The sequence below is a fragment of the Mustela nivalis genome (genome assembly GCF_964662115.1).
Source record: "Mustela nivalis genome assembly, chromosome: 10".
Lineage (NCBI taxonomy): Eukaryota > Metazoa > Chordata > Mammalia > Carnivora > Mustelidae > Mustela > Mustela nivalis.
In genome coordinates, this window is record NC_139029.1 from 110589537 (window position 1) to 110607693 (window position 18157).

An 18157-nucleotide genomic window follows, 5' to 3' on the forward strand; every position below is an offset into this window, starting at 1 on the left:
GGTTAATATTCTGTTCAAGGTGCTCCCTGAGTAGATTTCCACTTCATTTTATAGATGTTTGGCACTAAAAAACTCATTAACTCTGGAGAAGTTAAAATAAAAACTGTTCTCCCAAACATTTGGAAAGATAAACTCTGCTGAAACAACTCAACTTGTTGCAAAAACACCAAGGTTAGTGGAAAGAGCATGGGCTTTAAAACCAGTTAAAATGTGACCTTGGGCAAACTGCTTAACCTCCTCTGCATTATTATTAGAGCTAGATTCTTTTCATCGACTAGTCCTGATACTACTGAGGTACACCTAAATATTGCCATCTAACTGGAAGCAACACTTTGCTCCTACTTTGAAAACTAGGTCCTAAGAAACATGTAATTTTACCACACACACACACACACACACACACACACATCAAATTCTTCTAAGGCCCGTGACAAGGCCCAATCAATTTGCTTTCTGAACTCAAGCAAAACCATCCCAAGTTTTGGGGCACCTGGGTGGCTCAGTAGTTAAGCATCTGCCTTCAGCTCAGGCCGTGATCCTAGAGTCCTAGGATCAAGCCCTAGATTGGCCTCCCTGCTCAGCAGGAGGCCTGCTTCTCCCTCTCCCACTCTCTCTGCTGGTGGATGTTCCGTCTCTTGCTGTCTCTCTCTGTCAAATAAATAAGTAATTAAAAAAACAAAACACCCCAAGTTGCATTATATCCTGGACAATTTTAATGTCCATTTGGATGACCCATCACATTTTCTAGTCTCAAAATTCTGATCTTAAGTTCTGTGACCTCTTAAGAACTACCTGCACATTTTAAAGTCCCCTTTTCTGACCACAGCCTACTATTCCCCTTAAATCTGTCACTTTGATCAAGATCTCAGTTCTACATTTTTCCTAACATTATACTCTTAGTACTCAATTTTTCTCTATCAATTCCAGCCTTTGATCTATTATTTAAACTTTTTTTTTTTTTTTTTTTTTTTTGGAGAGCGCGCGAGAGAAAGAATGTGTGTGCATGTCCACGAGCAGAGGCACAGAGGATCCTATGCAGGATCTGCCCAACACAGAGCCCAACTCAGGTCTCTATCTCACAACCCCAAGATTGTGACCTGAGCCAATATCAAGAGTCAGACGCTTAACCCACAAGCCACCCAGGTGCCCCTAAACCACTCATTAAAGTCTTCATTTTAGGGGTGCCTGGGTGGCTCAGCTGCTTGGGATGGAGCCCTGTAATGGGCTCCCTGTTTAGCAGGAAGCCTGCTACTCCCTCTCCCACTCCCCCTGCTGGTGTTCCTGCTCTCACTAACTCTCTGTCAAATAAATAAATAAAATCTTAAAACAAAAACAAAACAAAAAACTTCATTTTCTATCATATGCATTCAACAAATCCTAAATCTAGATTAACCTAATTGAATGCCTTTACTGCACTTTTATTTCTTCTCTTGGGTTCTGATGAAGAAAAATCATACCACCAGGAGGACTGAAATCATAAATCTAGTCTTCAGCTGGGCCCTCAACATTACAATGCTACGGTCCTTCCACATGTTCTTTATTATCACCAGAAATCACTAGATGTAAATTATACTCTCTCAAAAAAGAAAATCCATATTTAAACCCAACCAAATCAACTTACCTGATTTAAGATCTTTCAGATTAAAATATCTGAAAGAGTTCTCATTGTCTCCACTTTAACTCCCATTAATTCCATACCTATAGGAGCTTTTGTTTTTCTGTACTTAAAATATGCAAATTAAAGAGCTTTATATAAATTATGTCATCTAATTTATGTTGCCACCACTGCACTCAAATAAGAATTACCAATAAATTCCAACTTATTAAACCAGATGAAAATTTTTAAAATGTTATTTCATTATGGCTTTTGGTACACAGAATAATGTGTTAGGGTAATTCCTCTTTGGTTTCGGTCATAACCACTTCCCTGGTTTTCCTACCTCTTTGATTCCTCCTCCATACATACATGGGTGACCATGCGTAGACAGGCAGCTCCACCTGCAACCTTTAAATGTTGAAGTTCCCAGCGTTCTCTCCTGAGCACTCCCTCCATTCACCCAAGGCATCATGTTCTAAGATTTCAGGTATTAAGTTAGATAGTTTGTTCCATTCCTGACTCTTGTCCCTTATTAGCTTTGGGGTTTTATACACTACTTAACTCTTCTATAGAACACTTCCTTTTTCTTTGTAAAATGACAACCTCACAGGGTTGTTACAAGTATTAAATGAAACAAGGTATATAAAGCATTCTGGATAGTGCTTAGCACACAGAAAATGAAATGCTATCAGTATGACCATCTACTTTCACAGCCTTAATTCCCATCACCTATGCATCAATGACTCCCATATCTATAGATATCAAGCCTGGATTTCCCTTTATCAGTCAATGCACACATCCCCGTTCAAGTCTCAGAGGCACCTTGGCTTGATTTTTCAGTATTAAGAATAGTCCTTGGGCGCCTGGGTGGCTCAGTGGGTTAGGCTGCTGCCTTTGGCTCAGGTCATGATCTCAGGGTCCTGGGATCGAGTCCCGCGTCGGGCTCTCTGCTCAGCAGGGAGCCTGCTTCCCTCTCTCACTCTCTCTCTGCCTGCCTCTCTGCCTACTTGTGATCTCTGTCTGTCAAATAAATAAATAAAATCTTAAAAAAAAAAAAAAAAAAGAATAGTCCTCCCCTACTACTGCAGTACCCTCCTAACTGGTTATCTTACCTCTAGACTTAGTCTCCTCAAATTTAACTTCTACATTGCTAAATTCACCTCTACTATGCAAACAATATCCAAGTTGTTTCTCATATCAAATCCATCAATGATTTCCAAATGCTTACTAGAAAATGCCTGAACGCCCTGGTCTCCATTTATGATCTGGATCTTACCTTCTCTCTTTCAGTCTCATCCCCTCCCTTTCAAAGTTCTATTTTTAATGAAATACAGTTCCCAGAAAACTTCCATTTGTATTCTCTCTCCTTCTCTCTCAGAATCTTCCTTTTTATAAGATATCCCATCCTGAATACCTTGTGTTTTCTACTCATCCACAGAAGTCCAAAATACTTACTTTAACTCATGTCAGATTTTGCCCCCCACCTTATCACTACTTCTTACCCAAACCAACCACCCACAATGATTTTAACACAACTTCTTTCCAATGTAAACCCTACACCCTACAGTCAAATCACTACAGAAAGTCAGGAAGAAATGAGAAAAATTGGCTGAGATAGTCTGTGAAAATGCCTAAAGGCAGTGGGATTTGAGAAGACCCCTCCTGCATGATTTTCCAAACCCTCTGCAACCTAGTTCTTGCTTACTTGTTTAGCCTCAACTTTAGCCACTCTCCCTTAAAGTCGCTATTTAGTGAACTACACTTTATCTCAAAGCCAAGCCCCACCTCCTTCCCTTGTCTTGACATCCATTTCAACAGGCTAATTCTTTTTCTTCCTTCAACTCTCACATATCACATCTTCCACAAAGCTTCCCCTGGCTCTTTAAGACAAGGCCTTAAGTAGATCCTGAAGATACGTGTGTCCTACGCTTACCACACTGTAGTGTACTTGTCTGCACCTTCCACTAGAGTGTAAGTTCCCTAAAGGCTGGAATTCTGTCTTGTTTAATGCTATGACCTCAATGATTGAGTAACTGGCAGGTGCTCAAATAGTATTAATTAAATGTCTGATGAAGAAGTTAAGGTTTTGTATAGGCAGGAAGAAAGGGGAAGAGCACTCTAGCAAGAACAAGTCATGAGTAAAGGTGCTGAAAAGAATTGTGCAATGAGTGTCTTTTGTTTTGCAGAAGGGAAAAATTTAGGCTAGATTTTAAAGCTTATTTAATAATACTTATAGCATTTTCTATGTGCTAGACACTGTTTTAAAGAGGATACAAATATGAACTGATATCCTTATAACATCCCTATGAGGCTGATACTGTTATCTCCATTTGAGAGATGGAATGATGTGAATTGTCACATCTAGTAGGTACTGAAACCAGAATTTAAGTATAGATAGTTTGGCTCAAAAGTTTGACATTCTTTTTTTTTTTTTTTTTTTTAAGATTTTATTTATTTATTTGACACAGAGATCACAAGTAGGCAGAAAGGCAGGCAGAGAGAGAGAGAGAAGCAGGCTCCCTGCTGAGCAGAGACCCCCCCCCATGCGGGACGTAATCCCAGGACCCTGAGATCATAACCTGAGCCCAAGGCAGAGGCTCAAGCCACTGAGCCACCCAGGTGCCCCCAAAGGTATGACATTCTTAATTACTACCTATTTCTACTTGTGTCTGACTAGAAAGGTTTGGCTGGAAGAACAGTGGGAGAATAGGAAAAGATGACAAATTCTGATGGTTATTAAATATTGAGCTAAGAAAGCTTAAGCCTATATTCTGTGCCTAACAAAAAACCATGAAAAGTTTTTATATAAAAAGATGATTTAGAAAAAGCTGCAGATAATTTTACTGGTAGAAATAATAAAAAGAGCTAGTAACATTTGCAACCAGACAAATCTACAAGGTGAGATATTCTGCAGGTCAACAGGCCCAGCCTCATCAACAAACCAGTGGCATAAAATGTAACAGAGAGATTAAGAGACCCAAGGAACAAAATAATCTGATGTGATTTATCTGTGTCCCTACACTGCACACAGATTTGAACTAACCACCTGTATATGACATTTCTGGATCAATGAAAGAAATCTGAATATGGTCTGGGATTAAATAAAATGAAAATTTACTGGGTGCCTGGGTGGCTCAGTGGGTTACACGCCTGCCTTCTGATCAGGTCACGATTCCAGGGTCCTATGATCGATCCTGCACTGGGCTCCCTGCTCAGTGGGGAGTCTGTTTCTCCCTCTTCCTTCCCACTTGTGCTCTCTTTTGGTATCTCTGTCTCTCTCAAATAAATAAATATTTTTTTTAAATGAAAATTTACTAAAATGAAAATAAAAACCATCAATTGAAAAAAACAGTAATTACAGAGTGATTTCATGTTAGGAAAAAAAATCTTTTAAAGAGATCAGAAAGAATATAGAATTAACTTTAAATAGTATTGATCTCTATTTTCCTTTTGCTTGCTTGTATTCTAATTTTCTACAAAACATACTTGCTGCTTCCATAACAATACGCAGTAAGGAAATATAAGCATTTAGGCCCCAAAAGTTGAGCCAGTTTTCTTCAAGTAATCTGCATTTCATTCTGGACCTCTAACTTTGAACTGTAAACTCAAATATCCAACTACTTCCCCAACACCTCCTCCTACATGTCTAATAGCTCAGACTCAACACGTGACCTTCTGATCTGTTCCTCCAAACTGTCTCCTCCTATAGTCTTCTCCATCTCAGTAAATGGCATTTATTCTGGTGGCTTTTTTCAGCCAAAATTCTTGAGTCATCCTTAACTACTCTTTCTCTTTCATACTCCACATCCAAATTCGCAATGTAGACCTCATTAATGCTACTTTCAAAATACATACAGACTCAGGAAATTTCAAATGTAGAAAGGGAGAAGATTAGAATAAATCTTGTTGTGTTGGGACTATAATTGGAAGTCTTGGTGTAAACCTCATAGTTATATATATAGAAAGACAAGGGGAATGAATGTGTGTGTATATGTATATGTGTAAATACAACTATTTCCTAATCTCCACTGAAAATATCCCAGTATCTAATATCTAGATCTTGGTTTCAAAGCAGAATCAGGGCTTCTTGGAGAAATGGCTGATTCCAGGCCAGGAAAGAAGGTACAAGAGCTTGGAACAATCTGCACTAGAAAGTAAAAAAGTGCTCAGAGCATGATGTCAAGAGGACACAGGCACTACCTTCAAGGGGTACCTTACAATCGCTTAAAAGTTCTTAACAATCTGGCCCCACATCATCTCTGATCCTCTCTGTCCAATCACCATTCATTCCATTCCAGATATTCTACCCACATTACTGAAATGAAGTTAAGATCTACACCACACCTGGCATACTCAGGGTCACACACACCACACCACCCTCCCCCTGTCCTTTAAGCTGCCTACTCCCTCTGCTTTGCACATTCTTTTCCCATATAGTCTCACAGTTTACCCTCTCATTGCCTTTAAATCTTTGACCAATGTCACTCTCTCAGTGCCTTCCTGGACTTCCCAGAATAGGAAAACTGTAATATCAAATATCACCTCTCCTTTATTTCCCCCCAACACATAATTTCCCAATATACTATAAAATTTAATTATTTTTTTGTCTCTCTCCCCCCGACAAGAATATAAGCCTCCTGAAAGCAAAGATTTTTGCCTACTGTTGAATTCTCGGCATCTAGGACCATGCCTAACACACAGTAAGCTTTGAGTAACTATCTTCTGAATGAATAAATTAGAGAACAAAATACAAGGAAAAGAAAAAAAGGAATGAAAAATGAGAAGTCTTCTATTCGGTTTGTTTCATAATCCCAGAGGTCAGCTGGTTTATGTGTAACTATAAAGGACAGGCTTCATTTAAGTTAGGTTTAGGTATTCTAAGGAGTTGTTGCAGAAGATCATTTAGATATAAAATCAGTGTTCTCACGACAGCAATTCCTCAACAATCGAGAAACTAAGAACTCAACACTCTTTTAATCATCATAAAGAAGGGGAAAGAGACAAACAATAGGAAAAGAGGGGCCAGGGTGCTTGGAGGCTCAGCTGGTTAAGCATCTGACTGGCTCAGGTCATGAACTCACCATCCAGTCTGGCTCCCTGCAGAAAACGGGACTCTGCTTATCCCAATCCTCCCTCTGTCCCTTTCCCTCTGCCCCTCTCCCTGCTCATACTCTTGTCCCTCAAATAAACAAACAAACAAATAAATAAATAAATAAACTTTTTTTTTTTTAAAGATTTTTATTTATTTACTTATTTATTTGACAGACAGAGACCACAAGTAGGCAGAGAGGCAGGCAGAAAGAGAGGAGGAAGCAGGCTCCCCGCTGAACAGAGAGCCCGACGCGGGGCTCGATCCCAGGACCCTGAGATCATGACCTGAGCCGAAGGCAGAGGCCTCAACCCACTGAGCCACCCAGGTGCCCCAATAAACTCTTTTTAAAAAGGAAAAGATGGGCCACTGATTTAAAATGAGTAATAAGTAAATTATTCAAAATAAACCTCCTAATCTGGTGGCAAAAGGATTAGTTTTTTGTTTTTTAAGATACATTTATTTGAGAGAGAGAGAGAGAATGAGAGAGATCACGAGCCGGAGGGACAAAGGGAGATGGAAAGAGAATCTCAAGTAAACTTCATGTTGAGCACAGAGTCTAACATGGGGCCTGAAACCACCACCCTGAGATCATGACCTAGGCCAAAATCCAGAGCTGAGACACTTAACCAACTCTGCCACCCAGGCACCCCAGAAGGGTTAGATGATTTTTTTTTAAGATTTTATTTATTTATTTGACAGAGAGAGACACAGAGAGAGGGAACATAAGCGGGGGGAGTGGGAGAGGGAGAAGCAGATCTCCTGCCAAGCAAGGAGCCTGATGTGGGGCTGGATCCCAGGACCCTGGAATTGCAACCCAACCTGAAGGCAGACGCCCAATGACTGAGCCACCCAGGCACCCCAGAAGGGTTAGATTTTTTTTTTTAAGATTTTATTTATTGGGCGCCTGGGTGGCTCAGTGGGTTAAGCCGCTGCCTTCGGCTCAGGTCATGATCTCAGGGTCCTGGGATCGAGTCCCGCATCGGGCTCTCTGCTCGGCGAGGAGCCTGCTTCCCTCTCTCTCTCTCTGCCTGCCTCTCCGTCTACTTGTGATTTCTCTCTGTCAGATAAATAAATAAAATCTTTTTAAAAAAAAAAGATTTTATTTATTTATCTGACAGAGAGAGACACAGTGAGAGAGGGAACAGAAGCAGGGGAGCAGGAGAGGGAGAACCAGGCTCCCTGCCAAGTGGGGAGCCTGATGCGGGGCTTGATCCCAGGGCCCTGGGATCATGACCACAGCTGAACACAGACACTTAAAGACTGAGCCACTGGGCATCCTCCCACCCCCACAAGAAAAACTTCCTTACAAACAAACGAAGAAACTTACAAAGTACTAGGGCACCTGGGGGGACTCAGTCAGTTAAGCACCTGCCTTCGGCTCAGGTCATGATCTCAGGGCCCTGGGATCAAGCCCACATTAGGCTCTCTGCTCCATGGTAAGCCTACTTTTTCCCCTCTCCCTCTGCTGCTCGCCCTACCTGTGTGCCCTCTCTCTCAAATAAATAAATAAAATCTTAAAAAAAAAAAAAAACCAAAGCAGCACGAAACTTACAAAGTACTAACAATTAACTGAATGAAACCATCAACTGTAAAATACACAGATTTCAAATGTGTTAAAATGTGAAGAAACAATGTGCACCTTAAAGTTGATGGAATGCATGATTTGTAATTCATTCTTTCCCTCCCCCACTCTTTTTGCCACTGCCTTACTTCAGTTTTTCATCATTACTACTTCCTAATAACTGATCCCTGCCTCTAGTTTCACCACCTTTCAATGAATTCTCCAGACTGCTGGGAATTCATGCCACAGATGTGCTTGCCCCCACGTACATAACTAGTATAAAAATACTCTCTGTAACACTATTACCAACAAAAGCCTGGAAATATCCTGAAAGTCCATTAACAGGAGACTGGATAAATCCAACTGAATAGCATATAACTATTAAACACAAGGACATTCTGGGGTACCTGGGTGGCTCAGTGGGTTAAGCCTCTGCCTTCAGCTCAGGTCATGATCTCAGGGTCCTGGGATCGAGCCCCACATCAGGCTCTCTACTCAGTGGGAAGCCTGCTTCTCCCTCTCTCTCTCTGCCTACTTGTGATCTCTCTCTGAGTCAAATGAATAAATTAAATCTTTAAAAAAATAAAATAAACACAAGGACATTCAATAGTTCATTTAGAACCTCCAAGGAGAAAAGCACAATGGAGTAGTATGCAACTATAGGTACACAAAAAAATACAAATAAGCATATATTTTATATTCATAAAGAATACCTCTTGAGAAGGTAACAACAAACTGTTAATAGTAATTCTTTGGCAGAAAGAAACCAAGAGACCAAGAGAGCTAGGGGCAGTTATCATAGAGGAATTAATTTTCTATTGTATACATTTTGGAATTTGATTTGGGGATGTATTTATTTACTTATCCAAAATAATACATTAAAAATTAAAAAAGAAGGGGCACCTGAGTGGCTTAATCGGTTAAGCACCTGCCTTCGGCTCAGATCATGATCCCAGGGTCCTGGGATCCAGGCCCGCATCAGGCTCCCTGCTCAGTGGGAAACCTACTTCTCCCTCTCCTGCTCCCCCTTCTTGTGTTCCCTCTCTCACAGTCTCTCTCTGTCAAATGAATAAACAAAATCTTAAATAAATATAAAAATAAATCGTTCTGCAGCGTCTGGTTGACTCAGTCCAAAGAGCATTCAACTCTTGATCTCCAGAGCATAAGTTTGAGCCCCACTTTGGGTGTAGATTACTTTAAAGTAAATAAATAAAACTTGGGTTTTTTTTGGAAGATTTTATTTATTTATTTGTCAGAGAGAGTGCACAAGTAGGCAGAGTGGCAGGGAGAGGCAGAGTGAAGCAGGCTCCCCGCTGAGCGAGGAGCCCAATGCGGGACTCGATCCCAGGACCCTGGGATCACGACCTGAGCTGAAGGCAGTGGCTTAACCCACTGAGCCACCTGGGCGCCCCTAAAAAAATAAAACTTTTTTTTAAAAAGTTCATATTATTCCTTCCATCTAAAATGACCTGCAGGGGCAGTGCTTGAGTGGTTCAGTTGGTTAAGCACCTGCCTTTGGCTCAGGTCCTGATCTCAAGGTCCAGGGATTTAAGCCCCATATCCTTTCCCTCTGCAGCTCCCTTTGCTTGTGCGCTCTCTCTCTCTCACATAAATAACAATGAAAATCTTAAACATTTTTAAAAAAGTGTGCCTGGATGGCTCAGTTGGTTAAGCGACTGCCTTCGGCTCAGGTCATGATCCTGGAGTCCTGGGATCGAGTCCCACATCGGGCTCTCTGCTCAGCGGGGAGTCTGCTTCTCCCTCTGCCCTCCCCCATCTCATGGTGTCTCTCTGATTCTCTCTTTCAAATAAAAAAAAAATCTTTATCAAAAAAAAATGACCTTAGGGGCGGCTAGGTGGCTCAGTCAGTTAAGCATCCAACCCTTGAGTTCAGCTCAGGGTAGGACTCAGGGTTGTGAGATCAAGCCCTATGTCAGGCTCTCCACTGTGCATGGAGCCTACTTAAGATTCTCCCTCCTGGGACACCTGGGTGGCTCAGTTGCCTAAGGGTCTGCCTCCAGCTCAGGTCATAATCCTGGCATCCTGGGATCAAGTCCCACATGGGGCTCCTTGCTCAGCAGGGAGCCTGCTTCTCCCTATGCCTCTGCCTGCCATTCTGTCTGCCTGTACTCTCTCTCTCTCTCTCTCTCTGACAAATAAATAAAATCTTAAAAAAAAAAAAGATTTTCCTTCTCAAAAAAAAAAAAAAAAAAAAAAAAGCCTGATGCGGGGCTCGATCCCAGGACCCTAAGATCATGACCAGAGGCAGAGGCTTAACCCACTGAGCCACCCAGACACCCCTCAGGTTTTCTACTTCTTGAGCCAATAGGGTTAGTATGTTCACAGACACTTTTTCCATTTCCTCTAGGCTTTCAAAATTATTACCTTTTAAGATTTTGTTTATTTATTTATTTTTGAGAGCAAGAGAGAGAGCATGAGAGTAGCGGGAGGCAAAGAAGGAGAGGGAGAAGCAGACTCCCCACTAAGCAGGAAGCCAGACATGGGACTCAATCCCAAAACCCTGAGATCATGACCCAAGCCAAAGGAAGACATTTAACCAACTGAGCCACCTGGATACCCTTGGCTTTCAAAATTATTAATGTAAAGTTGAACTTGCATTTGTTAGTAATTTTTTTAAATCTCCATATATCTACCGTTAGTCTGCTTTTGAGAACACATTGGTAGGGGGACCTAGGTGGTTTAATTGGTTAAGTGTCTGCCTTTGGCTCAGGTCATGATGTCGGGGTCCTAGGGACTGAGCACCACATTGGGCTCCCTGCTTAATGGGGAGTCTGCTTCTCCTTTTCCCTCTGCCTCCGACTCGTGCTTGCTCGCTCTCTCTCAAATAAATAAAATTTTAAGGAAAAACAAGGAGCACATTGGATAAATGAAATGTGATACATATGTGTAAAGTAAATACATTGGGACACCTGGATGACTTAAGCATCTGTCTTCAACTCAGGTCATGGTCCCAACGTCCTGAGATCAAGTTCCGCATTGGGCTCCTTGCTCAAGGGGGAGCCTGCATCACCTCTGCCTGCTCTGCCTACCACTCTCCCTGCTTGTGTACACCTCTTTCTCTCTCTGACAAATAAAATCTTTAAAAAAATAAATGTGTGTGTGTGTGTGTGTATATATATATACATATATATATATATATATATATATATATATATAAATTTGTTCTTAAAATATACATCATAAAATATGTATCATCACATATATTCAGCCTTAAAAAGGAAACTCTGGCACATGCCATAATATAGACAAACCCTGAAGAGACCTTATGTTAAACAAAGTAAATAAAAAAAGAACAAATACTGTATGATTTCACTTATATAAAGTACCTAGAGCAGTCAAATTCACAGACAGACAGTTGCCAGGGGCCAAGGGATGTGAGGAATGGGGAGTTATTGTTTAATGGGTATATAGTTTCAGTCTGGGGAGATTAAAAAAGTTCTGGAGATGGATGGTGATAATGTTGCACAGCCACGTTAACATACACAGGAAATACACAAGAAATTGGGACCGGGCACATAGAGGAAGAAGGTGGACAACTTACTTTTGTTGCATACTGTTTCAGTTTTATTCACCATGTACTTCTTTTATTTATTTATTTATTTGACAGAGAGAATTACAAGTAGGCAGAGAGGCAGGCAGAGAGAGAGGGGGAAGCAGGCTCCCTGTTGAGCAGAGAGCCTGATTCGGGGCTCAATCCCAGGACCCTGGGAACATGACCTGAGCGGAAGGCAGAGGCTTAACTCACTGAGCCCACCCAGGAGCCCCTCACCATACTTCTATCATAGTTTAAAAAACGAAGTAGTGGGGAACCTGGCTGGCTCAGTCCATAAAGCATGCAATTCCTGATCTTGGGGTTGTGAGTTCAAGCCCCACATTGGGCACAGAGCTTACTTTAAAAAAAAAAAAAAAAAAAAAAAGTTAAACAAACAAAAAACATAGCTAAAAAATAGACTAGTTAATCATTCCCTAATAAACTGAAGTGACTCTAATTTGAAAATAACCCTCCCTTGGGGCACCTGGGTGGCTCAGTGGGTTAAAGCCTCTGCCTTTGGCTCGGGTCGTGATCCTGGTGTCCTGGGATGGAGCCCCACATGGGGCTCTCTGCTCAGCAGGGAGCCTGCTTCTCAACCTCTCTCTCTGCCTGCCTCTCTGCCTACTTGTGATCTCTGTCTGTCAAATAAATAAATAAATAGATCTTAAAAAGAAAAAAAGAAAAGAAAAAAGAAAAGAACTCTCCCTTAAGTACATAATCTATTGCAACTACCTTCTCAGTTCTTACCTTCCTTTCCCAGTTAAGTATTTGAAACTAAGAGTCTACTACAATGGTCAGATATCTCTCTACTTTCTCACCTCCATTCACTATTTATTAGGAGGAAGAGGAGAAGGGGAAGGAGGAGGAGGGAGGGGGAACTGGAAGAGGGAAAGGAGGAGGAGGAGGGAAAGGAAGAGAAAGAAGAGAAGGAGTAGAATTATTTAAGTCACTTAATATTGAGCATACAAGAAACATGCAACTTACTAGTTGACATTCATCTATAGTGAAGAATTTCCCTTTTTTGCCCCTTCCTTATTCTCTTTTCTTTAAACGAACGCAAGTATACACTAAGGGATTTTTTGCTGCATTCACTACCATGAGTATTCTTTTTGATATCCAAACTGGCCCTACACTTAGCCAGTAAAATCCCCTTCAAGCCAGCTCCTACATCGTTTTTGTATCATCTCATTCATCTTTGAGCAACTTCTCTTTTTTTGGCCCATGATTCTGTTTCCATGAGCCTGATATTTTCTTCATAGGAAGATTTTATAAACTACTGATGCAATCTGATTAGTACTCATAGTACTATTCAAAATTTTTAATTCTTCTTGAATCACTATTAATTTTTTTAAAAGGAATCTGTTCATTTCGTCAGAGGTTTCATGCTTACTGTCATAAAATAGTTCATGTAGGGACGCCTGGGTGGCTCAGTTGGTTGGGCGGCTGCCTTCGGCTCAGGTCATGATCCCAGCGTCCTGGGATCGAGTCCCACATCGGGCTCCTTGCTTGGCAGGGAGCCTGCTTCTCCCTCTGCCTCTAGCCTGCCACTCTGTCTGCCTGTGCTTGCGCTCTGTATCTCTCTCTCTCTCTAAAAAATAAATAAAAATCTTTATATAAAAAAAAATAGTTCATGTAATTTTTAAATTTCTATTTTATCTGTAAGCGTGCCCCCTTTTCCACTCCTAATATTGTCTATTTGTGCTTCCTTTTTTTTTCCCCCTTGATGAATCTTGACAAAGGTAAGGGGAGGGAGCAGAGGGTGATAGAGAGGAAAGACAAAGCAGACTCCCCGCGGAGCAGGGAGTCTAATAATGTGAAGCTCAATCCCAGGACCCAGAAATCATGACCCAAACTGAAGTCACGTTTAACTGACTGAGCCACCCAGCCACCCCCCACTTTTTTTTTAAGCAGGCTCCACACCCAGCATGGAGCCCAACAGGGGTCTTGAACTCACAACCCTGAGGTGAAGACCTGAGATTAAATCAAGAGTGGGATGCTTAACTGACTGAGCCACCCAGGTGCCCCTGAAGGATCCTTTTAAAACTTAAGTCAGTTAATGTCACTCTCTGCTCAAAATCCCCCAATGGTTACTCCTTTCACTCCAAATAGAAGCCAAAGAATGCCATGATCTGCCATCCCCTTATCTCTCTGACCTCACTTACCTTCCCCCTCACTCCATTCCATCTAGTGTTCTAGATAGACACTGTTCCTTGAACATACCAGATATATAGTAGGGTCTTGATTTGAACTGTACCCTCTACCTAAACTCCTCTTCCTCCAGATAACCACTGGGCTAACTCAGTATATCTTCAGGTTTTTACTCAATTCTCACTTTAAAAAATTTATTTATTTATTTGACACAGAGAGAGCAAGAGAGTGAACATAAGCATGGGGAGTGGGAGAGGGAGAAGCAGGCTCCCTGGTGAGCAGGGAGCCCAATGTGGGGCTTGATCCCAGGACCCTGGGATCATGCCCCAAACCAAAAGCATATGCTTAATCAACTGAGCCACCCAGTCGCCCCACAATTCTTACTCTTAATGGAGCCTATCTTAAGTGTCTCCTTTAATAACTACAACCTGTTCCCCCATCTCCATCATTAATTCCAAAGCCCTATGCTCTATTTTTACTTTTTTCCAAGATGAATTTATCATCTTCTATCACACTAGATAATTTACTTTTTCATTATGTTTGTTGGCTACCCATTTCCCCACCAACTGTTGGCTCCACGGTGTCAGAAATCTAATGTATTATCAAATGGCACACATAAAAGTAAGCAGTTAATAAAGTGAGTCACACTAATTTTTGTTTGTTTAAGTAGGGTCCATGCCCAGTGTGAAGCCCGATGCAGGACCTGAACTCATGACCCTGAGATCAAGACCTAAGCCAAGATCAAGGGTCAGATGCCTAACCACTAGACCACCTAGGTGCCCCAAGTCACACCAGTTTTGACATGTAGTGTCCTTATTGCTGTGCATTGCTATATATTTTTAAATTTGCACTGATTTCTTCTTTGATCCATGAGTTATTTGGAAATGCGTATTTTAATTTCCAAGCAAAAGGGAACATTTTGTTTTTGTTAACTTCTAAGTTAATAGTGCTATGATTAAAGAACACGAATCTGTGATACGGAGCATTTGAAATACTAATCTTGCATTAGGGGTCAGCAGTAAACATCAGAATTGGTTTTAAAAAGGTGGGGGGCAGGGGTGCCTGGGTGCCTCAGTGGCTTAAAGCCTCTGCCTTCGGCTCAGGTCATGATCCCAGGGTCCTGGAATCGAGCCCCACATCGGGCTCTCTGCTCAGCAGGGAGCCTGCTTCCTCCTCTCTCTCTGCCTGCCTCTCTGCCTACTTGTGATCTCTGTCAAATAAATAAATAAAATCTTAAAAATAAAAAAGTGGGGGGCACCTGGCTGGCTCAATCGTTTTAAACATTCCATATTTGAGTTTTCAGAAGACAGTGGTAGCTGCAGCAGAGCTCAGGTCACTGGCTACTGCTCCTGACTTCTTGCTGTTCATTCTCCCAAGGAACAAGCTGTTGAAGAAGCCACACTACTGAAAGAGGGGGGCCTCGGTGACTCAGTCAGTTAAGCGTCTGCCTTCAGCTCAGGTCATGATCTCAGCATCCTGGGATCGAGCCCCCGAATTAGGCTCCCTGTTCAGGGAGCCTGCTTGTCCCACTTCTTCTACCCCACCCCTGCTCCAGCTTGTGCTCTCTCTCCCTCAAATAGAGATCTTTAAAAAAAAAAAAAAAAAAAAAAGATACTGAAAGACACCTGTGGAACCAGAAATGGCAATTCACCAAATCTGAATTATTCTAACCAGCCACAACATAAAAATCTTTGGAATAAGCATGTGCTGGCTTGATCAGAGGTACAAAGGAAAAGAATCTCAAAGTCAAAGGGCTAGTTCAGTTACCTACCAAGACCCTGAGAATCACTACAAGAAAAACTCCTTGTGGTAAAGATATAAAACTTGGGATCAGGGCCCTGGCTGCCTCAGCTAGTAGAACATGTGGTGAGTTGGGTTCCTTCCTAAGTTCCACAATGGCCCCTAGAGCTTACTTAAAATAAATAAATAAAAATCAATTTTAAAAGATTTGGGATCACTTTTGGATGAGGATCCCAAGTGACTCATTGATGTGCAAAGTCCTGAGATGGTGAATCAGATTACTTCCAACAGAACTGAGCTGAAGTTGAATTCACCACTGCAGAGGCTTAAATCAACCTTTTAATTAATTATCAGTTGTTTAAATAAACATACCTGTTTGTTATAAAAATGCCTTATTTTCTAATTTTAGAGCACGGGGTTCTCTATGTGAGTTCATTAAATCAGATATGCTATGGTATAAATTTTCTTTATTTTTACAAATTTTATATCTCCTTAAACTACCAATAATTAAGAGCTACATTTTAACTCTCCCGCCAGGACAATGGAGTTGATAAATTCTGTTAGCATACCAAAGATTGCTTTATATACTGATGCTATTTTATTAGGTACTTCCAAATTTAGAACTGACGTATCTTCCTGGTACATTGAACTTTGTCATTTTAGGGACCCTGTTTATCCCTAATTTTTTTTTTTACCTTAAAATCTCATTTGTCGTTATTCAATCAGCTACCACAGAGATGTTTTTAATGTTTTTGATTGTTTGCTTTAGGATAGTAATTTCCTTCTACCTTTGACCTTTCCATTTTAGCTATGCTCTAACTGTTGCTAAAAAAAAAAAAAAAAATCCAAACTGGTTATCACTGTCTAGGATCATTATATATACACTCAACTGTGACTGATGTATTTAGACTTATTTTTATTTGCCCTATTATCTGTGTGTTATTGCTTCACTATTTTCCTTTCATGCCTCTTTGGCAAGTTTTTATTTCTTGATTCTCTTTTCTCCCTTCTAGTGGCTGGAAGTTAATTCTATTGCTAGTCATTTAGTAACTACTTGCAGTATTTTACCATACACACACACACACATACACACACCCCTTAAAAGATACAAGGATCTGAGAATACTTTTATCCCAAGTCGACTTCTGCTTGGTCTATGTTATCCAGTATTTTAGTTTTGACTTTCTTAAAAAAAAAAAACTCCATACTAAACATTATTTTACACAGATAATGTTCGTTTAGATTTATACTCATGATTACCAATTTATTCGTTCAGAGTTGCATTTTCTCTCTCAAACCTTCCTGGGATTATTTTCCTGCTTCTTTAAGTATATATCCTTTAGAAGGTCCCAAAGTGAAGATTTTTGGTTTCCAACTTTTGTCTTTCTGAAAATATCATCATTTAACCCTTGCTCTTAAAAAAAATAGCTTTTGGTGTTATGGACATTGGGGAGGGTATGTGATTCGGTGAGTGCTGTGAACTGTGTAAACCTGGCGATTCACAGACCTGTACCCCTGGGGATAAAAATATACGTTTATAAAAAATTAAAAATTAAAAATAAAAAAAGCTTTGCGGGCACCGGGGTGGCTCAGTGGGTTAAGCCGCTGCCTTCGGCTAAGGTCATGATCTCAGGGTCCTGGGATCGAGTCCCGCATCGGGCTCTCTGCTCAGCAGGGAGCCTGCTTCCTCATCTCTCTCTCTCTCTGCCTGCCTCTCTGCCTACTTGTGATCTCTGTCAAATAAATAAATAAAATCTTAAAAAGAAAATAGCTTTGCTAAGTATACAATTCAAGATTGATAGTTATTTTCTCCCTGCCTTTGAAAATTTTATTCTTATGTCTTCTTCCACTATTGTTTCCACTGTTCCATTTTATTCTTCTGTCTGGCTTCCACTGTTGCTATAAATCTTATTGTCATTCCTTTACAAGCTATTTATTTGTTCTCTCTAGCTATTTTTTTAAAAAGATTTTATTTATTTATTTGACAGACAGAGATCACAAGTAGGCAGAGAGGCAGGCAGAGAGAGAGAGAGGGAGGGAAGCAGGCTTCCTGCGGAGCAGAGAGCCCGATGCGGGGCTCGATCCCAGGACCCTGAGATCATGACCTGAGCCGAAGGCAGCAGCCCAAACCACTGAGCCACCCAGGCGCCCCTCTCTAGCTATTTTTAAGGGCTTCTCTTTGTCTTTGGTATTCTTCAGTTGTTTGTTGTTTGTTTTTTTAAAGATTTATTTATTTATTTGACAAAGATCACAAGTAGGCAGAGAGGCAGGCAGAGAGAGGAGGAAGCAGGCTTCCTACTGAGCAGACAGCCCGATGAGGAGCTCCATCCCAGGACCCTGGGATCATGACTTGAGCTGAAGGCTGAGGCTTATTAAGCCACTGAGCCACCCAGGTGCCCCTGTATTCTTCAGTTTAACCATAAAGTGTGCAGTTATAGATTTCATTTTGTTCAATCTCCTTCATATA

The 18157-nt window shown here is 41.1% G+C and overlaps 1 protein-coding gene across 6 annotated transcripts in view; it reads right to left on the minus strand.

Annotated features, from left to right (window-relative positions):
• Window positions 1-18157, minus strand: part of RPRD2 (regulation of nuclear pre-mRNA domain containing 2) — a 103476-nt gene that overhangs the window by 60006 nt on the left and 25313 nt on the right. The window lies entirely within an intron of this gene.